General features: G+C 41.8%; 1 long non-coding RNA gene across 1 annotated transcript in view; it reads right to left on the bottom strand.

The window, feature by feature from the left end:
- The window catches only part of LOC310892984, a 94,417-nt gene that overhangs the window by 3,390 nt on the left and 67,414 nt on the right, over window positions 1-23,613 (bottom strand). The gene's annotated exons all lie outside the window — the stretch shown is intronic.

The following is a 23,613-nucleotide window of genomic DNA, read 5'->3' as shown; positions in this document are numbered from 1 at the left end:
AGTTTGGCAAATACTTGCTGTATTTCACTCAGCTGAAATGGCACACCAAGCTTTCCATACTAAGGAAAGGAGGTTACAGCAAAGGATTTAGTGTACAGCTGGGATGTAGATGATGCCAGTTCAATTCTCTTGTACATCTTATATACCCTATATGATTGTGAACAAGCACTTCTGTCCTTGAAATATGGGGATCCCATCATTAAAATAATACCACCACTTCACAGTAATGTTGTAAGGGTAAATATACACAACCTAACATACAGCTGTCAAAACTATGGCAAAGCAATCAAAAATGTGTTTTGTTTGTTTGTTTGTTTGTTTTTAATATGGATTCATAAGCTGACCTTCCAAAACCATCCTCCCAAAAGATTCTCCATTTCAATCTATAAATGGATTGCTCTTCTTTCTTGATTTAGATGCCTGCAGTTGATAAAGCTTTGCTGAGATGCAAGATCTTGCATCTTGCTATGGAGTCTTCGTGCAGTCTCTGGGGAAAAGGATGTGAGAATGGGCCGTCCTATAGGGTTTTCCTGGAAAACCAGCCCAACTTAGTTCAAACCTCTGTCTGAACATGCTAAGTCCATTCTTATGACTCAGTGCAATACAATGGAGTCATATAACTGCAAGGCTGAGTTAGTGAAGCAGCACCATAGGAAATGGGATCCCTCAGGCTTACCAGCCCCACATGGGGCTGTCTGTGTTTAGTGGTTTCACACTGATGGGCAGCTAATCTCCACCACACTGCTCTGTCTACCTCCTCAAAAGAACAAGAGGAGAAAATACGATGAAAAAAGGCTCATGGCTTGAAATAACGACAAGGAGATCACTCACCAATTACTGTCATGGGAAAAACAGGCTCAGTATTAGGGGGATTCATGTAATGTATTGCCTATTGCTAGTAACAGACTAGAGCCGCAAGAAACTAAAAGCAAACAAAAAATGCCTTCCCTCCATCCACCCTCATCCACCTCCTCCCCCCAGGTGGTGCAGGGGAACAGGGAATGGGGGCTGCGGTCAGTCCCTGACGCTTCGTCTCCGCCGCTCCCTCACGCTCCCTCTCTGCCCCTGCTCCACGCGGGGTCCCTCCCACGGGATGCCGTCCTTCCCGAACTGAGCCTGCGGGGGCTGCCCACAGGCAGCAGCTCTTCCAGCACTGCTCCCACACGGCTCCGTACCACGGGGTCCGTCCATCCCCCAGGAGCAAACTGCTCCAGCACGGGTCCCCCACGGGCGGGCGGCAGCTCCCCCCAGACCCCCTGCTCCTGCGTGGGCTCCTCTCCACGGGCTGCAGCTCCGGCCCGGGGCCTGCTCCTGCGGGGGCTCTCCATGGGCTGCAGCCTCCTCCAGGCCACATCCACCTGCTCCACGTGGGCTCCTCCACGGGCTGCAGCGTGGAGATCTGCTCCGTGTGGGACCCGTGGGCTGCAGGGGGACAGCCTGCTCCACCAGGGGCCTCTCCCTGCACAGCCCGCAGGGGAACTGCTGCTGCCTGCCTGGAGCACCTCCTGCCCTCCTGCTGCACTCACCTTAGGGGCTGCAGGGCTGCTTCTCTCAACATGTTATCACTCCTCTCTCCTAGCTGCTATTACACGATTTTTTTTCTCCTTTCTTAAATCTGCTCTCCCAGAGGCCCAACCAGTGTCACTTCTGGCTCAGCTCTGGGCAGTGGCAGGTCCCTTTTGGAGCTGCTCTGGTCTGACATGGGGTAACTCCTGGGCTATGTTCTCAGAGGCCACCACTGCAGCCACCCTGCAACCAAAACTCTGCCATGTAAACCCAATACATTGGGCAAAGAGTCAGAGCGGCAGGAGTACCAGGACATGGGGCTCCAATGTACTGCCAGCTAGGAGACCCTGCTGGTTTAGACACCAGTAACCATCATTTTCTCCATCAATTTCTTTGGCAGAGAATTAACAATTTGCATACAGTAATGGTTATTTCAGAAACCTCTTTATTTCCTAGCATCCCATAAGCCTACACTCTAATTGTACTTCATTTCCTTAATGCAGTGTTAAGTCTTCAGGCACATTTAAAGGCTGGAAAGAACATTAACTGCTTTGTATATATTTTTAGGAGACATTTTGATGCCTTTGTATTTCAGAGTTCAGTTAGACTTTTTATTTTTTCTTTTCTAGAAACAGCTTAGTTGTCAACAAGACTCAAATATGAGCATTAAATCATTTAAAGCATTTAGAGAAGTTTGTGGATGGGAGTTAGAGAATTGATTTTTTTTTTTTGTTTCTTTGTTATTTTTTTGGGGGGGGATACACAAGATATTCAAAACTGTGCTATGGTTTGAAAGCTAAAGATAATCTTTACTGAGAAAAGGCCACTGGACCATGACAACTCATGCACAGGCTCAAAGCTAGAACATACTAATAAAATTGTAACATCCTATTTGACATACTCAACACAGTTCATATCTAAAACTATTTCCTACATATAGATTTAAATTAATTATCATTGGTTTCCCTCAAATGTGGCCATCCATTCATTTGTTAAAAAGAATGAAATCATAATTGAGCAAGAAGAAAACTAATAAAACATTACACACAAGCTATCACAGCAGATCTGGCAACTTCAACACAAAATCTACTTAACACATTTTGTTCAGACTTGGTAGAGGACAGCCTTTTCCACTGTAGAGCACAAAGACAATCCCAGCCCCAGAGGTGAACTTACAAAGAAATAAAGGGGCCAAGCCTGCAAATAATTACTCAAGCATCACCACCCATAATGCAAATATTCCTATTCCTTGTAATTGCTTTCACAACGTGAATAAGGATTACTTTCAGAAAATAAACTCTGTCAGGATGAATGGATGCTAAATGGAAGATTAGCTAACAAGATGCTATTACAGCTCCAAAATACAGCCATGGTGCAATGAATACCAACAAATCTCTACGCTATACAGGTTTTGCATGTTTAACGCAGATCCAGAGTAGCAGCCTATAGGACTCATGAAGTACCAGCAGATGGTGCTATAAAGACAGGCAGGTTTAAAAGTACAGATGAACTTTTATGAAACTAAATTTGACAAGCAGCAACTGGAAAATATCTTCAGTAAAGATATCACAGTAATATCGTAATATATTCCTTTCTTCAGAGGAGAATGCAGCACAACAAAAGGGCAATTTCTTCCCTAACTAATCTGCTTTCAAGTGATGCTACTTTCATTATAACAATATTACTTTATTTCAAGGGCACAAGTGCCAGAAATCATACACTGATTTTCTCATTACCCATCAATATGTCTTTTAGGTGTCATTCCTTCTTGACATTTCACAGATTTGCCTTGAAGGAAAGAACAGTTCAAGGTATTCATCTATTAAAACAATGATAATCTCACTGTGGTCAAAATTTGTGAAAAGTTTGGAAACATAGTTCTAGTGGCACCTCTCTCACTTTTGCTTGTTGACATAAAACAGTGCTGTTTTTTCTCATTAGAAAAATACATTTTATGCCTTTCTGTTCAATGTATTCTCTATCTTTTTCTGAAGCAAGATGATTCCTCACAGAAGGGTTTCAGTATGTACAGTTGTGGTCACACAGCTGCAAAAGGAGAGAGCACAAGGACATTGCAATGCTGGAAGCAAGAGCAGGATCAGTAGCAGAAGAACCTGGTAATAAGAAAAATCATGATATTTAATTTCATGTATAGCAAGTAAGAGAACTAAAGGTATGTCAGTCTAATAGGTATTGCATAAGTTTTACATGATGAGCACTGCTATGAAAAACAACTCTGAATTAAAATGTGAGCCACTTTACACTCTGCTTTCACAGCACGAAAGCGCTTTTACCTGATGATAATAACCAAATAAGCATTTCTTCTAAATTCTGTCTTCACCGGCTTCTTCTTACAAGGCTTCATAAGCTTCCACGTGAGCTTCTACTTTCTACTCCTATCTTACACAGGAGGAATAACTAAGTTTTAGCTGCTAGAACAGAAGAATTCTTTCAGTACTCTGAAAATCTCCATAACTGCTTTTTTTTTTTTTTTTTTAATCTCAATGAAAGTTTTTCTCTGGCTTTCTGGTGGCCAGGTAGGAAGGAAACAGGACCTAGTACCCTGTCTCTGACGTACCCACCCCAGGTCCTGAGCCCCAGAGTAGGCAGCATGGTCCATCTCCCTGCTCAGAGTCAGGGAGGGGTTCACCCTTGTGTGAGATGCACCAGGCTGCACATCAGGGATGTGCCAGGGCCAGCTGACACACTTTGGTCAGCCTGGGTGAAACCTGTGCAGAAAATGCAGATCCAATGCAGAAAAAAAAATAATCCCATATCTAAAATGTAGCTAAAATATTTGATACATGCTCCTACATTTATTTATTTATAGAAATTTATTTCATAGCAGATTTGCTATACCAGGAGTCAACTCTACCTACAACATAATATACGGTATGGCAATACATGCTTCTCAGATTGGTTTAGGAACCAAGCCAGCTTTAGTATTTAATCATAGGTGTCTCTCTGGATGCTTATAAGACCTGAGTTTCCTGACACAGCTCAAGTTTTTGGTCCATGATGAGAGGTCCCAGCTGGCAAGGAAGGGCAGCTTAGCCCCTCTGACCAGAGCCAGCACTGCCAAGCCACAGCCACAGGGATGGGGCTGTGGATCCCCATCAGCCCACCACACCAGGTCATGGAGCAGGCAAGGCACCACAGCACATGTGTAGGATACATTCAGAAGAGGATGGGGTGTAAATTTGTGGCTGGGTGGGTGAGACAGCTGTGCAAAGGAAAGACCTGCTCAAAGAGAATTAGAAAGCAAGCCCATTCAAGTTAGCCTGCAAATGAATTCTCCTCTTGCAATTTTTTTGGACCTCACTACTGCAGTGCAAATATGCTCTGTTCATCATTCACACAGTGGTGAGCCACATGCTGCCTGGACAACGCTTCTAGCTGTAGAAGGGGTGTCCACTTTAGCTTCCAAATTTTGGGGGAAGTTCAAATATGGGCCTGAATTTTGCCGCTTGCCCTTTACTCAGAATCACAGAATCCTCTAGGTTGGAAGAGACCTCCAAGATCACCTAGTCCAACCTCTAACCTAACACTAACAAGTCCTCCATTAAACTACATCACAAGTTCAACATCTAAACGTCTCTTATAGACCTCCAGGGACGGCGACTCAACCACTTCCCTGGGCAGCCCATTCCAATGCCTAACAACCCTTTCAGTAAAGAAGTTCTTCCTAATATCCAACCTAAACCTCCCCTGGCGCAACTTTAGCCCATTCCCCCTTGTCCTGTCACCAGGCACGTGGGAGAATAGACCAACCCCCACCTCGCTACAGCCTCCTTTAAGGTACCTATAGAGAGCAATAAGGTTGCCCCTGAGCCTCCTCTTCTCCAGGCTGAACAAGCCCAGCTCCCTCAGCCGCTCCTCGTAAGACTTGTTCTCCAGACCCCTCACCAGCTTCGTCGCCCTTCTCTGGACTCTCTCGAGCACCTCCATGTCCTTCTTGTAGCGAGGGGCCCAAAACTGAACACAGTACTCGAGGTGCGGCCTCACCAGAGCAGAGTACAGGGGGACAATCACTTCCCTAGACCTGCTGGCCACACTGCTTCTTATACAAGCCAGGATGCTGTTGGCCTTCTTGGCCACCTGAGCACACTGCTGGCTCATATTCAGCCGACTATCAACCAATACTCCCAGGTCCTTCTCTGCCAGGCAGCTTTCCAACCACTCATCTCCCAGCCTGTAGCGCTGCTTGGGGTTGTTACGCCCCAGGTGCAGGACCCGGCACTTGGCCTTGTTGAACTTCATACAGTTGGCCTCAGCCCATCGGTCCAGCCTATCCAGATCCTCCTGCAGAGCCTTCCTGCCCTCGAGCAGATCGACACACGCACCTAACTTGGTGTCATCTGCAAACTTACTGAGGGTGCACTCGATCCCCTCATCCAGATCATCGATAAAGATACTAAAGAGGACCGGCCCTAGTACTGAGCCCTGGGGGACTCCACTAGTGACCGGCCTCCAACTGGATTTGACTCCATTCACCACAACTCTTTGGGCCCGGCCATCCAGCCAGTTTTTAACCCAACGAAGCACACGCCAGTCCAAGCCACGAGCAGCCAGTTTCTTGAGGAGAATGTTGTGGGAAACGGTGTCAAAAGCCTTACTGAAGTCAAGGTAGACCATATCCACAGCCTTTCCCCCATCTACTAAGCGTGTCACTTTGTCGTAGAAGGAGATCAGGTTCGTCAAGCAGGACCTGCCTTTCATAAACCCATGCTGACTGGGCCTGATCGCCTGGTTGCCCTGCAAGTGCCGCGTGATGATACTCAAGACAATCTGCTCCATGAGCTTCCCTGACACTGAGGTCAAACTAACAGGCCTATAGTTCCCCGGGTCTACCCTCCGGCCCTTCTTGTAGATGGGCGTCACGTTTGCTAGCCGCTAGTTGACTGGGACCTCCCCTGATAGCCAGAACTGCCGATAAATGATGGAAAGTGGCTTGGCCAGCTCCTCCACCAGTTCTCTCAGTACCCTTGGGTGGTACTCCATACTAGATCGGGTGGTACTCCATACTAGATCAAATCAAAGCACAATGCCCTGATGATAGATGTATTTAAATTCAGAATTAAGTTCTTTCTTTTTCTTATTCTTTTTTATTTCTAATATAGGAACCTGGTTTTGACAGAAGAATTCACTAGCACTGTTTCAGATTCCTCTTACAATTCAGTTTCTGCTCACATTAAATATTTGTAACTTTTCTCTTTACTGATTTATGATTAATACTAGAGAAGCCTAAAACACACACTGCTCACTCATTCCAGCAGAACATAAATTTACTTGCAATAAAGCAATTAATTTGTTGGTTTAGCACTCATTAACTCCTACAAGCTCTCCCTCATCATTAAACTTTTCTGTGATTCCCTGCTTGATTTTAGTGGGAATTTAAATCAATAGAGAACTGTGAACTTTAAGCCAGGTCTGTTTTTATTACAATTTTTTTGACCCTTACCCATAAAATGGGCTTTAAAGTGAAAGGTCCAAAATGATAATGAAGTTGCTTCCTCTTACTGAAATACTAATTTCTCACTGATTTCAATAAGATTTGCATGAGATATGAAGGTTCAGCTTGCTATGTATCTTTGTCAATCCCAAACATTGTACTTCCTTACCTTGATAAAGAAAATAGATGATATATCATTTGACTCTTTTAGTGAATTAGTAGTTCCATCATCTCCACTACAGTTTTGTTTGTTTGTTTGTTTGTTTGTTTCTGTTAGTACGTAGTGTCTATAGATAATAGATCATGTGGTGGTGTGGTGGTATATGTTAAACATTATCTTAACTGGAACAGGTGCAATAAATTGACATTTACTTTCTGCCTCAGTTTTTTGGCTGTGGGCATTTGTTTGGATTGTAGATCAGCCTTAGTGTCCCAATATGTACATTTTCTCCCCTTGTAATTTTCAGTGCCTACATATATAGCACAAAAGTACCTTCTCATTTCACTAGAATATTCTATCTTTAACCTTATTTTATTTTAGTCCTCTGTGATATCAATGTTAATTGCTTCTACTAGTATGATAGACTCCCTCAGCAAAAAGACTAATACTTTTCCTAGGTCATTATACGGAATATGATGGGTTTAATTCTTCATTTTACCACACCAAAAAGAATAACCCTGAAGGGGGAGCAGCAGGCAGCGGATTTAGAAAGTTTACTCAATAAACAAGAGTAGCATTTTGCAGCTGCAGAGCACATTTCAGCGAAGGGTCTTGAAATATAAAAGAAGCTTCACCAAAGTCTTGCTGAGATAGGGTTATGTGAAGTTTATTTAATTAAGTTTTAGTTGATATATGAGAATAATACTTTGTGTTTGAAGAGGAGATCACGACAGTGATAAATAACTAAATTTCTCGTTCATTATATGAACTTTATGATGTTTCTGAAGCAGAATTTTATAATAAGCTGTGAAGACAACCATGGATAAGCTTATTGAAACCAAACAATGTAAAAAAAAAAAAAAGAATATTACGTCAAACTATATCTGATTTCACACCAGCTAGCAGCAGCACAAACTCGTACCAAGGGATCATGGAGCAAGATACACTACAAAGGCAAAAGAATAATTGTGTGGAAAATAAGTGACAGGATTGTTGAACTAACTTTATCTGATATTGCATGGGAAGATGACTTCCCATTCAGACAGAAAATATATGACAAAAAAAATAAACTAAGAAAACAATTAATACACTTACATTCATAAATGTTCTATTCAAGTGCATCCTAGATGATCAAAACCATAACTGTTTGCTAATATGTAGTAAAAGACATGAAAATAAATCTTCACTAAATCCTGACGTGAATATGGAGCTTCTACTAATGCAAAACATAAAATAATATAAAATAAAATCTGTAAGCATTTCTCAATAACTATATTAGCTTAAAGAAATATATAGATTTCCACAGATCACCAACTATCTAGCTCTTTTAGGAGATAAAAACACTTTATATATGCGACTAGGAACTTATGCAGTGTATGCAGCATGTGATATACAAACTCCAATAGCTCTGTTGCTAAAGAATATTGGGAGATGGCTAATAAAATGTATGTTGCTCTTAGTGTTTATAAATGTACAAATAGATAAACTGGTGTCAGATTATTTTTTAAATGTTTAGTGACATTTGAAAATGTTTTTGACCATTTTCTCTAATGATAAGGTGTGTAATCTTCATCAATATATCATGGTACACCTGCTTGCATACCCCGAGTGTAAACTGAGAATACCTCCAAGAGGGAAAACTTTCCTTAATTAGGTAAATATTACCTTATTATATAATAAATGATAAACATCTCTCCTCTCTCTCCAACATCTCTGTTGGAACTAGCTGGTGAAATTATGTACCCACTAAGAACAGGTGTATAAAACCTCTTGGGAGCCTCCCTTTCCCTTCAAGTAGAGCTCATGCCATGGGGAGTTGTTTTTTTTTTTTTTTTTGTATCACCTTTGCAAGGAGGAATTGGAGGAGAGGGAGCATCTCCTCTCCAACGCAAGATGGCAAAAGAAACAAGGGCTGAGGCTCTCCAGAAGAGGCAAGAAGGAAACAGCCACAGCTGCAATAGCTGCTGAGGGAGAAACCCTGCTCCAGTCCTGAGGAAACCACATTAGGAGATTGGACAAGAAGCAGTGGGCACAAACTGGAACACATAAGGCTTCCTCTGAACACCAGGCAGCACTTACGTACTGTGTGGGTGAGGAGAACAGGTTGCCCCAAGAGGTTGTAGAGTCTCCCACTTGGAGATCTTCAGAAGCTGCCTGGGCATGGTCCTGGGCAGCCTGCTCTGGGTGGCCCTGTTTTGGCAGGGGTTGGACCAGATGACCTTCAGAGCTCCCTTCCAACCTCAATCCTTCTGTGATTCTGTGAAAATGGATGGGAAGACCAGGTCCTAATGTGTGGCGTGGGCAGAGCAGAGATGTCTGAGTTAAGCTGTAGGGGTCTGAATAGTCCTAGGACTTTCATGCCGCAACCCTTGAAATGGAATTGTGGGTCCAGTAAGCTGCCCTGCAAATAGACCATACATTGTTTGGCTAAGGTTGCATGGTGGAAGAAATAAAGAGTTTCCTGTTTGCTCCAGAGAAGGGATCCATAGCTTTCAGTAGACTGAATCAGGGTTAAAAAATGGGGGAATGAAAGGGGAAGTTAAATGTGGATGGTGACACTCTGCAGGGAGCAAACAGGGCTGCATCAAGTCAGCCGGTGGCGCCTACGCTCCTGTTGTTCTTTATTCCAGTTCTATCACTTGAAAAAGGAACTAAAAAAACCTAGATTATTAAAGAGAAGAGAAGGTGTGATGAGAGAAATTGTGATGAGAGAAAGCAGCTGTCAGAGCAGTTAGGTTCACTGATACTTTCACGCTTGATTCATCAGTTTTAAACCTGATCTGTGTTGTCAGTTCCTCAAAGCCAATACAAGCCGGAATTTTCTTCTTGGCCTGATGAAAATAATTGGATGCTGTTGTCATTATCTAATGAGGAAATGTAGAACTTTGTGAAAAACTATCAGCAACATAGGTGTTAGTTGGCATCTTCAGAAGAGACGTTCTGGTGGATGGAGATGGAAGTAATCTGTCACTACTGCCTGTAGCTCCTTTTAGGAGCACTCACAAGCATTTTATGGCCAGCCCTCAAAATGTGTGTTGCTGTGATACAGAAAGGATCTAAAGCCAAGGGGAAGTTAGTCTGGCTAAAAACATTTAATGTGTGGTGTGTTGTTTTTGTTTTCAAATAAAACCTGCACGTTGAAGATCCTGCTCTTAAAAAAAATCATGCCAATTGAATGTCAGACAGGGTGCTAGGTGACATTTGAAAATTTGGGAACAGTTCTAAAGCTGACTTTTCTTAACCCACTATTTAGAATGGTTTGTATTAGTCATCGATCTGCACTGCTTGTTTTTACAAGCACTCTTCTCCAGATATTTCTGTCTAACACTGAGTATTTCCTACATTAGAGCCTGTTGGAGAACAGTCGTACTCATTAGTGTCACTGATAGGCACCAGCCTTGGGCAAAGGGGAGCTGAGCATCTTGTTCTTGCTTATCTTTTATACAAACTTTATGGGTGAAGGCCCGCAGGCTTGATATGAGAGGTTGCCAAAGGAGGAAGTCTTGTGTTGGCGGGACAGCCCTGTTTTGACAGCAGACCAGAGTCTTGAGGGCCACAGTGCCCAAGTGAAAACTTTTGCTTTGTTATGTGTAAAATGAATATTAAAGGCAACATCCCTGAATACGATAATGAGCTTAATGAAGTACATGCTAAGCATACATGACTACAATACTCAACTCATGCCAAATGTCACCCCAGGGAGGGAACAGATAAAGTTAAGATACAAAAGAGTGTTAGGAGATAGGGAGATAGTAGGGAAAAAAAATCAATCAAACAAAAAACAAACAAACAAACATGTGAGTGAGGGAAAAAGAAGAGCTGGGCGTGGAGGGGAAGAAGAAATTGGAAACCTCAAAGAGGCGGTGGATGGGTTGTGTTCCTTCTTCTCCACCAAGACAAGGACACCTTCCTGGTAAGCTCTGCACCTTCACCCTTTGGTGAGGAATACCCGGGATAGCATTTTGCTAGCACTGTTATCATATATTAGTGCTATTGCAGTAAGTGTATCTATCAACGGCAATTCCGAATCTGTTATGTCTGTCGCCTTATTAAATACATTCACCTTTGTGAAATTGTCTCAATGAAAGTCCTTGGCGAGGCTCTGAAACAGCTAAATGTTGGACTGCACATACGTTCACCTTTGTGAAACTGTCTCGGTGAAAGCCCTTAGCAGGGCTCTGAAACAGGCAAGTGTTTGATTCTGATCAGTCCCCCTTTAACGCAACAAGCTTTTCCAATGTGCCAGCAAAGACCACAGTTTTAGAAATATATCTTCTAACACATATCTTCTATCACACTGAAGTACATCCCTACCTAGGACTGTGTTTCTAGCAAACATGATAAGCATGCATGAATAAGAGCTACTAATTGGTACTACGAGGTTCTCAGGTTTTTGGTCTACATGTACAAAACTTGAGTAACTCAATAGGAAGGAACCACATCAAGAAACGTGTGAGGTAGAAATAAATTTTTAAATTTGGACTAGATACAGAGGTAAGGAACAATCTTTTTACTTTTTCATTGAAATTTGCATCTGGCTTGGCAATTTCCATGTTTATAATCATGCCTTATTTAATAGAGACTTCATATTTTTTTGCTGAGTGTCATGAGTGGTTGACATGGCTTGGGAAAGCAGCCAAACTGCTTTGTTCCAGCACTCAGTAGACCACTGGGAAAACTAAAAAGTACAAGCTATTTAAAAAAAATAATATATATATATATATATATATAAAATGCCTTGGGAAAAAAAGCCACAAGGGAACTTCAATAGTACATAGAAGAGAGAAATTTCTGACCCTTCATCTCTTTTATCTGTTCTAAGAAAACCACAATCAAATGCAAAGCTCAGAAGAGAAAGTTGCGCAAATCCAGAAGAGACACAAATATTTTGTGTGCAAGCATGCTGAAATGACCTACCAAATACATGGCCAATTTTCTGCTTTCTGTTTTATTAAACTTCTAATTCAGGCTTGTGCACCTACACACACACATTGTTAAGTAGCCAGTATTCACCGAATATATCACCATAAATTGTCTGTGGGATAGCAGTTGGGGAAGAACTAGGGAAAAAAACATGAATTTAAAACCCCAATTCTGATTCTCAATGAAAAAAAAAAATTGCACAAGAAAAAGCCAGGTGACCGTTTACATCACTGATGTTGTAAGCACTGTCTCATTCAGTCTTCTATCAGGGACACTGATTTCCAGTTAGGTATTAAAATAATGAAAATTATTCAAAGATAGTTAGAAGAAGAGAAGAAAGAAGACTTCTGGGCCCCAGCAAATCCACCAGCTGAGTGGATTTGAGTGGACCTGGGGCAACACTTGGATATGCTGAAATCAATGGCAAAACTTTGATTCCCTACTACTTTTGGGGCTGGCACCTGCATACCACTCTGCCTTTTGCCAAGTACAGTAACACCCCAAGTTAAAAGCCTTTTTTTAGCACAGGATGTCTTACCACAAGAGGGATGATCCAACCCAGGAAAGGATCATGAGGATGAACATGAAGAACAACCCAATGTCACATGCTCTGGTGAATGTATTTCCTTCTCTCCAGTAGCAAACCTGCCCGATTTTGAGGGTCTTTAATTTTCTCAGGTGCTTTATCTGGGGTGCAACCTTTACTGCCTCAGTGAAATGACTGGACTTTTAAAAAAACATTTCCTGCTTCCTAAACCCCAGAGAAATGGCATTTTTTCTCAATACACTAGGCCCTAGTCCAATGCTGATTTGAGTCAATGAGAGCTCTCTGTCTTTTCCTAGCATCTGTTCAGCTGTCTTTGAAAATAAAATGAAATGTCTGAGTAGATTTATGGATGTATGTAGCAGTGCTGCCATTAGTGAAAGTGCAAACTTCAAACTTCCCTGTGCCTCCAGACGTACCATCCACCAGGTTTTGCATAAACAAATAGTAGTTTCTTTCTGAATCTTCCTCAGCTTGTGTTCATTTAAGGTTATACACTTTACCAAAGGTTAAATATGTACCAGCATCTCCAGTTTAAAAAAAAAAAAAAAAAAAGAGTCTGAGGGGAAAAAGATAGTTCTACTGGGTTTGATTCTAATACGAAAAAATTAAGTTGAACCACTCATGGAAATGGAACTGTACAACACTAAAGCTACGCTTGCTGCTAAAAAGAAATATGAAATAGCATGCACAGCTGAAATACTGGCATTCTCAGGAGTCAGAAAGAAAGCTGGGATGTCTTTTGATAGCTTTACTGAAAGAGACTATGCTAATACTGAACCAGATCTATGCCCACACTGTCTTTGTCCTTATATAATAATATCATACCTTTGTTTACAAAATAGATCTTGCATTTTTTCTTCTGAGATCAAGATCGATTAGTGTTGATCTTTCAATCAACTCTTTTGCAATCCTTCTTAAAGAGATTTTCCTGGGGCCCCCAGCATAAGAAGGACATGGATCTGTTAGAGCAAGTCCAAAGGATGGCCATGAAGATGCTCAGAGGGTTGGAGCACCTCTCCTATGAAGACAGGCTGGGAGAGTTGGGGATGTTCAGTCTGGAGAAGAGAAGACTCCGGGGTGACCTTATTGCAGTTTTTCAATACTTAAAGGGGTCTTAGAAGAAACATGGAGAACAACTTTTTGCTCAGGTAGATGATGATGGGACAAGGGGGAATGGTTTTAAACTAAAAGAAGGGAGATTTAGATTCGAGGTTAGGAGGAAATTCTTTTCACAGAGGGAGGTGAGGCAGTGGGACAGGTTGCCCAGAGAAGCTGTGGATGCCCCATCCCTGGAGGTGCTCAAGGCCAGGCTGGATGGGGCTTTGGGCAACCTGGTCTGGTGGGAGGTGTCCCTGCCCATGGCAGAGGTTGGAACCGGGTGGTCTTTAAGGTCCCTTCTAACTGAAGCCATTCTATGATTCTATGAAACAATAAAAAAAAATATTTCCTTGGGACCCAGAATGTAATTTTTTATGAAGTGTACACAGTGCTCCTATTCACAGTGTCCCCAATGATCAATTCAAAACGTAAACTGTGACTTTCACCTGTTTTGGTTTTCTTCTTCTGTTAAACATATATATATGTGTATATATATGTTTATATATACACATATATATTCATATATATATACATATATATACACAGACATAAAGATGTTAGCATAGAAGATTCTATCGTACCAGAACAGCTTTTCCAAATCTTCTTCAAAGAAGTCTCAAAGCGCTGGAGAGCACGGGGAGGTGGCAAAGCCTCTGCCTGCTCCTGCCCATTCGCTCCGTCCCCAGCAGGGGGAAGCCGAGCTCTGCCGCTTGTAGGAAGCAGTTGCAGTGAATTGAACCGTGGGTAACACAGGATTTTTTTTTTTCCTTACCATCCATTACTCTGGTGCTGTCTCCCACACACAAATTTAAAACGCTCTTCATGACTCCCCCCAAGGACCTCTCAGTGGTCAAGCATCTTTCCAAACTCATTGATAATGCTCTAAGATAAGGATCAGAGGGATTTATTTCCCCAGCGGTCTTCCTCTTGAGCAAGAGGAGGATTAAGCTGACATAAACCATGCTGTCTTGCTGGCTCTCTTCACACCCATACAGATGTGTTGCTCTAGGCTTTCATGAGGAGGCCCTGCCGTGAAGCCCGAGTGTCAGTTCAAATTAACATAACATGTCACTGTCCCTGTTGTGCAGGGCCAGTTTGGTCTGGAGTGGTTCTCCATACTGAGTATCAGGTTAGGTTTGGATAAGGCCATTTTAACTGCTGGACCTGATTCAGTTGCCTAAACACAGCTTCTGCCACCAGAGACACCCCAGCCTCCAGGCAGGTGTGGTCTTCCTGCAGGTCCATATCGTACCCCCAGACCTGACTCTGGTACCAAGGGCCACCCATCCTGGCCTCACTGCCCACATTTTGGCTGCCAAATCATCCCCAGAGGCCTGGAGGCTGGGGCTGAATCTGTGGCCTTTCCACCCCGCACAGTAGGGTTTCGTCCACAGGCAGGTGTAAGTCATGCAGCACACGGTGCAGGCCAAAGCACGGGATTCAGTTTAGAAAATGAAACCTGCTTGTAAGACAGGGTAACCACAAAGCTCCGTGAAGTGGTGGCTGCATGCTTATCTCCCACACGTAAAACCGTAAAAGCTTGACTTCTGAAGTCATTACCTAGCTTCTCAGCCGCTCTGAGTACACACATCGCTTGCAGCTGTTTTATGAGCTGCTTGGGCCTGGAGGAGCCCTGAGTGGCACAGGAGAACGTGTGTTGGGTGGATGGATGAGGTAAGGAAGGCTGCAGACACAGAGCCATTTCCCCACACAGAGGACCTGCCAACAGGATGCAGTCCACAGCCAGTACCACTTCAGATCTGTCTTCCTGGGGACTCTAAATCATCAGCTAATGCCAAATAAATCTAACCAAATACATATCCTTATCCTCAGTGGACTACTTCAAGTACTCAGACTATTATGTAAAGCCATTTTTCAATTCACAGCAGAATCATGTCGGGATTTGTCTGCGTCATCTGCATGAGGGCAAAAAGCAGCGTCTTTTCCCTTTCTGATAATACTGCGAAAGGTGAGCAGATCTAACAAGCTTTAGGGCTGGTACACAAACATGGTATGAAATCGTGGACTGCCTGAACAAATGCTTCCCCATTGGTCTTAATGAGGAAATAGCACATGCCGTAGAAATAGATCTTGCTCCTGATAAGTTATGGTATGCGCACAAACCTAATGCGTCACAGCTAACTCAATATCAAAAACAGTTTTTAATACAGAACTACTTGGTAAAACATGTAAAGGTTCTCCCACAATATAGTATTTCTTATATAACCCTGTATGCTAGTCCTGAACATTTTTCTTCATGATACTTTCAAACCTCCTCAAAATGGCAAAAAGAAAGCAAAGCAAAACACATTAAAGATTTTGCTTTATACAAGAGACTCGGAGAACATTTTTCTGCACCTTACTTCTCTGCCATGCTTTTCTGTGTTTTTATATAGAATCATAGAATCAATAAGGTTGGAAAAAACCTCCAAGATCACCTGGTCCAACCATCCCCCTACCACCAATGTCACCCACTAAACCATGTCCCTAAGAACCACGTCCAAACTTTCCTTGAACACCCCCAGGGAAGGTGACTCCACCACCTCCCTGGGCAACCCATGCCAATGCCTAACTAAGCATACGGCCTTTTGATTCTCATGGGAAAAGCCAGGTGCAAGCGGTATACAACTTCGTTGGCCCAGAATTTCTGGAGACTCCTGAAAAAAAGTCTCCTTGCTGAGTATACATCATCAGGAAGTAGAAAACTGATTCTGTGAATGCTAACTTTTCTAAAAAATGAAGTAAAATTTGGCATTGCGATTTACATTTTAAACATTGAACAGTTGTTTGAGTAACAGAGCTTCTAAGTATATATATGATTTAATAATATGCAATATTCCTCCATTCCAGGAGTTAATATTTCTCACTGGGAACTGCTGAGCATTTCCTTCTACAATGGCACAATTTCAGAGTTAAATCCAACAACAAACAAAAAACTGTTAGACTATTTTTAATTTTGTCTGTAGGAAAAATCCTTACATATATAGAAACTATGTTAACATTGTGCAGTTTAGTGGTTGACTGCATGGATGCTCTTTCCCCTGCCAAAAATGCCAGTGGTGTAAACCCTGTGCATTCTGTTCTGTAGCACTGTGATTCAAAACCTGTTGCTTCAGGTAATGCAAGTTTTTAATGCCAAAAAGGAAAAAAAAAAAAAAAAAAAGAAAGAAAATCCTTCTAATGGTTCATGACCTTCATGGACATGACAGCAAAAAGATGGAAGGATTGTTTTTGTGATGCCTTTGTATATATATGTATTCCTCGTCAGTGGTGTTTTAAGTGCTGCACAGTCTTGTGTACTGACAACCTCGTTTGGGGTTGGCAAGTGTGGGAACTGCAACAGAGAGTCACAGCATGCAATACTCTCCCTTACTTTTCTTTATTTTGCTGGGTCTCTCTAGAATGGTTTATGTACAAATTTGATTAGCCCTATGCACATTTTAGCTTTTGCATTCTTTTGTACTTGCATTTTTATTAATTCATTTTTGTAAGCCTGTAGACACCACCAGATACCAAGAAATGGTGTACCGTCTGCTCTGTTCTCTCATAGCAAGGATTCTGTGTCAGTTGCAAATATTGAGCACATCACAAAATTCATCTCAAACTGTCCTCTAGTCCTCTAATCTTATACAGACCCGAGGACTGAAAGAGACCTGGTAGAAGTGGCTGCTTCCTGAAATCTGTGACCCCTTGAATGTCACCCCTGAAGTTCTCTCCCTGAAATACATTATTAAGCCAGTTACAAAAATTTTATACATATCAGAAGTGGCATATTCACTCTCAGGCTACTTCCACTGCCATATATTTCTATGATCAAATGAAAGGAGAGGCTCTTTTCAGAAGCTCAAGTCTGTGAGCTCTTGTATGTTCTGCATCATTCCCATCTTCCCTGCCTCCTTCCCTCCTCTTCTTGCAGCCTGGTATTTCTCCTGACAGTATTATCAGATGGGAGATACTATTCTGGCTGTTTGTAATAATCCTGTAGATAGATAATGACAGAAGAGCAACTTCTTGCTGGTTTAAAGTGCTCAGAAAATTTAGTGCTTCCCCACATTACCAATGCTCAAAGTTGTGGGTAGGTCCTTCTCTGCCGGAGCCCATTTTGTCTTTCAGGAGTGACAATGTTTTCTTCCAAAAGGCAAAGCCAATTTAATTCCTGGTTCTTTGAGCCTCTCAGCTCCTGGCCTAGGTGTGGGCAGCAGCAGCCCTCCCTGTGGTGCCTTTCTCTGGTCCAAACAGTGACAACTCATGACTAAAGATGAAGGGTGGGTCTGAACCTACCAAAAGTTTGAAGCAGAGCATCTACAAGGATGAGAAAGAAAGAGTAAATGGCTAATGTTGGAAGTCTGGTATCCATCTTGCACAAATTAAACCCAGAATGTTACCCTAGGATCCAGATCTGAACTTTCTCATCGCTGTGGAAAGTCCTTGACAAAGTTCTTGGCCTAAATCAAGGATAATGCAAAGTGACTTTAAAAATACACACATGCAACCTCAGAGCCTGTGTGTGCCACAGACATCTAGCTGCTATGTTTCTAGTTTTGTTGCATCAATCATTTAATATGAGCTAATAAAGTGAAAGCATTCAGATGTTAGTATGCCTTATGCTTATCAGTTTACAGTACCTATTTCTCCAAGAATTTCAACGCTTTTACAAGAAATAGATGATCCTAATAACAGTTCTTTGAATCTAGAAACAGCTCTATATCAGATATAAAACGGATTACAAACCACCCATGTAAGCAAAAGCATGGTAAACTTTTGGTTATTATTACAATATTATTTGTTGGAGAAGCTTGTTCCTCACAGAGCTGTGATGCTGATTTGTTGAAAGGATAAGTGCCTCTGTTCATGTTGACTTCTGCAAAAGCTGCAGACACTTGGTCCTCTGATCAATAATCAGATAAACATTATCCCAGCAGTACTCTGGGACAGCATGGTCTCAAAATGACAGTAAGAGGGGTATTTAGCTGAAAAAGTTACATATCTGAAAGTTAATTTTGAAAACAAAGTGTGGGGTTTTTTTCAATTATTATAACAACATTTTTGAGGAGTTACATATTTAAACATGTATTCTTGAAGAACCACTGTCACATTCCTTTTCTCTCCCTATCTCTAGGGTGGTAAAGGCCCTGTTTATGTAAGCAGGGTTTTTTTCGGCTGTTTGGTTGTGTTTTTTTTAAGAAGTAGTTGGGAAGATTTTCATGTGAGAAACCAGTGCTTCTTTTTGTGCTAGGATGTGCTCAGAGAACCTAATTACAAAATCTTTATCTCTATACAAAGTATTATGGGGAGAAGAGGGCTAGAAGAGAAGGGAAATGACTCATGAGGGAGCAGATACTAGAATTAGCCAAAAAGCGGGGGCTTGGGGTAATGATGGCTAAAAAAGATATAAAGAAGATATAAAATACAAAAAAGATATAAAGAAGATATTATATATATATATTTTTTTCTTTAAAGATCTTGGTCAGTTCAGTAATGTCAGAAACACCATCTTCTGCACCAGTGGGGATATTATTTTATTAAAATATAAAATTTTCACACAATTTTGATTATATATATTTTTTTTTAATTATGAAAGTTCCAGAAATGCCAAACCGGCAAAAAAATGTTGACCCATCCCCATTTCCCAAATTGAGAGAGAGATGCCCTATCTATCCCACAGTAAGAAGACTGCATCTAATGACATACTGCCCCACATGTTATTAAAACCTAGTTGACATTTTAGCTTAATAACTGCAGCCAACTGCACAGTTAGCGTTCTTTTTTAAAAGACAGAGTCCTTGACCATACAAAGAGGCCATGTGAAAAGCATCCAGAATGCGATAATCATGGAAAGCAATGTATCTCCCATTCAAAAGTGACCAACAGGGAGTTTATGTACGCTTTTTTAAGAGTCCTACAGCTACACACACTCTGGTTGATGTGTTTCTACAGGTGTCACATGTTTGAGAGCAAACTTGGATTTAAAGTTAAGTTTAAATGCACATAATGCTCTAGGAGAAACACAGTGACTAGACAGGATTACTTCACACTTCCTGCCTTTCCAGAATTATTTTTATTATTTTTGAGAACTAATCTCTTCCCAGAACCTTTTTTTAAGAGAGTGTCTCTTAGTGAATTAAACTAAATTAACAGATAAAATGTAAAAGAGCTTCATCATCCCTGCCCTTAGCTTGGCATACAGTGAAAATCCTGTTAAAATATTTTGAACTCTTCCCTCAACAAATAAAATATATTTGCTTTACTTCTTCAATGATGACAATAAGTTCACATATTTATTTAGCTAAATCATAAGCAGATAACACTTGTTTGGGTGAAGTCATGGCTAAGGTTCAGTATCTACTTCTACCACAGTCACTGCACAAACATCCTTGCACCTTTTAAGAACATGGTAAACATTCTTAATATAATAGAGTTTCATTTGATAACACTATCTACTGGCACACTTAAAATACAGACCTGACAGTCTTCCCTCATTTGGACTCATAATCCCCCAGCAATAAGGGAACTGCTCAGTAAACATTTACAAGCATAGTTGTAAGCATAGTTATATGGAGAAAGGCAAGGACTGTAGCCACTGCTGGCTAGCAAAACTGCCTTTCTGATCAGGGATCCTGAATAGCCCAAACATGCAGGATTTCTGAGGCATTCAATATTAGAACAGGTCCAGAGGAGGGACACGAAGATGATTAGAGGGTTGAAGCACCTCTCCTATGAAGAAAGGCTGAGAGAGCTGGGGCTGTTCATCCTGGAGAAGAGAAGGCTCTGGGGTGACCTTATTTCAGTTTCTCAGTACTTAAAGGGGGCTTACTAAAAAGATGGAGAACAACTTTTTGCTCAGTCAGATAATGACAGGACAAGGGGAATGGTTTTAAACTAAAAGAGGGGAGATTTAAATTAGAGATTAGGAGGAAATTCTTCACTCAGAGGGTGGTGAGGCACTGGCACAGGCTGCCCAGAGAAGCTGTGGATGCCACATCCCTGGAGGTGCTCAAGGCCAGGCTGGATGGGGCTTTGGGCAGCCTGGTCTGGTGGGAGGTGTCCCTGCCATGGCAGGGGGTTGGAACCAGGTGGTCTTTAAGGTCCCTTCTAACTGAAGCCATTCTATGATTCTATGATGATTTTATGATTAAAGAATGTTCCAGAGCTCACTGAAGTGAATAGGATCTTCTTGTTCATTCTTAGTGACTCAAATCTATACTGCTACTTTGTTTATTCACATTTATTTCATGGTGCTGTAAAATCAGTAAATAGATAAACAAACAAACCACAACACTTTTTTCTCCCACAACCATACTATTGTCTCTCTTTTCATATGAGGCAGGATCTGCTGACAGTGTCTTTAAGCTATTTCATTAGCTAGACAGAGAGAGTGCATATTCTACTCTTTGTGATGATTTGTAGACCTTCGAGGTCTTGATCTTATAAGTATCTTATTGGTGTATCCCCACTGAATACTTTATGTACTCCATTATATTATATACTTACTTGGAGGATAGAAACCTACATCAGTGCATATTAGATATTTTATATAAATATTAGCATATCTAAACATTTTTCTTTTAAAAGTTTTCAAGCACTTAACTAAACAATGTTAATTCATAATTTATAATTAAGGAAAGATAAATGTTTTTAATTTTTAAAAGACCATACAGCATTGTGAATCTGAAAATGAAACAAGATTTTGCAGTCCACAAAAGGAAAGCGTTATTTTGTCCTTGATGAATTAAGGGAAAAATCATGCTGCAAACATATTTAAAAAAATGTATTTCTTCTAAACATGTACTTGAAAGGTTATTCGCATCTGAAAAGAGACAGGATAATAATCAGAAAACATAGTCTCGTGAGAGCTAACAGGAAAACAGAAAATAAAGGAAATGTAACCAGTACAATCCCATTACTGTTTTCTTCTGGGTAGTCTCAGTTCACATCTAGTCTGACAATAGCTGAGAGGCAGACCACACTAATTTGCAGCCACACTGTTACTTTACTGGGTAATTTTCAGAGATAACTGCATTCAACACTTAGGACAAGGTCACGCAGAGCAATGTCAAAGCAAATATTATTGTCAGCTATGTGGAATGAGCTGGTAGGAGACCGAGCTCTGTATGCACCTTCTAGATGTCAGCCCCAGACTAATTTGCCTGTTAGCCTTGGCCCTGGCTCCAAGTCCCTCACCTTGTTGATGATGCCAGTTGCTGAGGGTTGAGTGGAGACCGTGACCATGCTCACCAGACCTCACTCTTCTTAGCATGGTGCACTCCATCAGCAGAGTAATGTCCCTGCCCGGCTGAATGCAGCTTTAAATGCTGCTCAGCCATATAGCCCACCATGTATTCAATAGCCGGACTCCATCATACTGCACAAACTCAGGCCACATCATGCTGAACTCAGTGCAGCACTACTAATTTCAATAGCAGCCTCAAAATGAGCTTCTTGTATATTTTCTCCATCTATCCCTGTCAGCAGAAAGTTAATCTTATCTATGAAATATGACTACTAGACATAAATTGTTCTTTGTCACAATACTAGAGTGCCAGATATCCTCCTTTGCCAGAGTATTTTTTCTTTTAATGACTTTCCATAGATTTTTTCTCTCCAACAGAAGCAAGAAGAATGCCATATGGATATCTTCCTCCTGGACTCACTCCACACCAAACAGCAGCTGGAAATACGAACCAGAGATAAGGTTCTCAGTGAAAATTAAATCATGCTGTTAGGGGGGATATTATATCTGCGCTGATGCTGCCTCATCTCGAGTACTGTGTGCAGTTCTGGGCACCACAGTACAAAAAGGACATAAAACTGTTGGAGAGAGTCCAGAGAAGGGCTACAAAGATGGTGAAGAGCCTAGAGGGGAAGATGTATGAGGAGCAGCTGCGGTCACTTGGCCTGTTCAGCCTGGAAAAGAGGAGGCTGAGGGGAGACCTCATTGCAGCCTACAGCTTCCTCACAAGGGGGAGTGGAGGGGAATGCGCCGACCTATTCTCTTTAGTCACCAGTGATAGGACCCGCGGGAATGGTGTCAAGCTGCGGCAGGAGAGGTTTAGGCTAGACATCAGGAAGAGGTTCTTCACTGAGAGGGTTGTCGCACACTGCAACAGGCTCCCCAGGGAAGTTGTCCTTGCACCAAGCCTGTTGGAGTTTAAGAGGCGTTTGGACTGTGCACTTAGTCACACGGTCTGAATTTTTGGGTAGACCTGTGTGGTGCCAGGAGTTGGACTCGATGATCCTTATGGGACCCTTCCAACTCAGGATATTCTATGATTCTATAAGAACAAACACATCCAGCAGCCATAGGACCTCTGCATGGGGATATAAACAGTCCAGATATCTTTGCTGAAGTTTGTAGTTGGCTGGAAAAAACAAGCTACTGGTATAGATTCCTGTTTAGAAATTAAGAGAGTAATTCTTTCAATAATCCCAAGCATGTAGCAAAGTTGCTAATGCTTGGAATACATAACAGATGCATATCTTATACTGTGGTCTAAATAGCAGAACTTTTAGGGACATAAATATCCCAAATAGTGTTCAATAATTTCCTTTGTTGACAAACCCAGCAACATTCCCATTAAAAACGGATGCTGTCCATGAGAGTCAATGACTGACCTGTGCACTTTGGCACTAATGTTGGATACTTGCAACTAGTGGCTGTACTTATTCAGAAGTGCGCAATATTCCACACCGTATTTTCCATTCTGTCACAGAGAAGCTACTACACCATTTTTGTCTGTGTTTGTCACAGCCTCTCTTCTGCTTTTGTGGTTGTGTGGGTGGAAAGGCATGGGCAGTATACGCGAGTCACAGTGAGGAACCTGTACGCATGTGAGCGCAGGCAGAGGAAGTCACTGTGCATGCATGCTCCACTGAGACCCTTCCAACTGTGATTCCAGGAAAATCTTGCGTGCCCCTGGGTGGAAGAAC

The sequence above is a fragment of the Anser anser genome (assembly GCF_964211835.1).
Source record: "Anser anser genome assembly, chromosome: 1".
Classification (NCBI taxonomy): domain Eukaryota; kingdom Metazoa; phylum Chordata; class Aves; order Anseriformes; family Anatidae; genus Anser; species Anser anser.
This window is presented reverse-complemented; position numbering and strand designations above follow the sequence as displayed.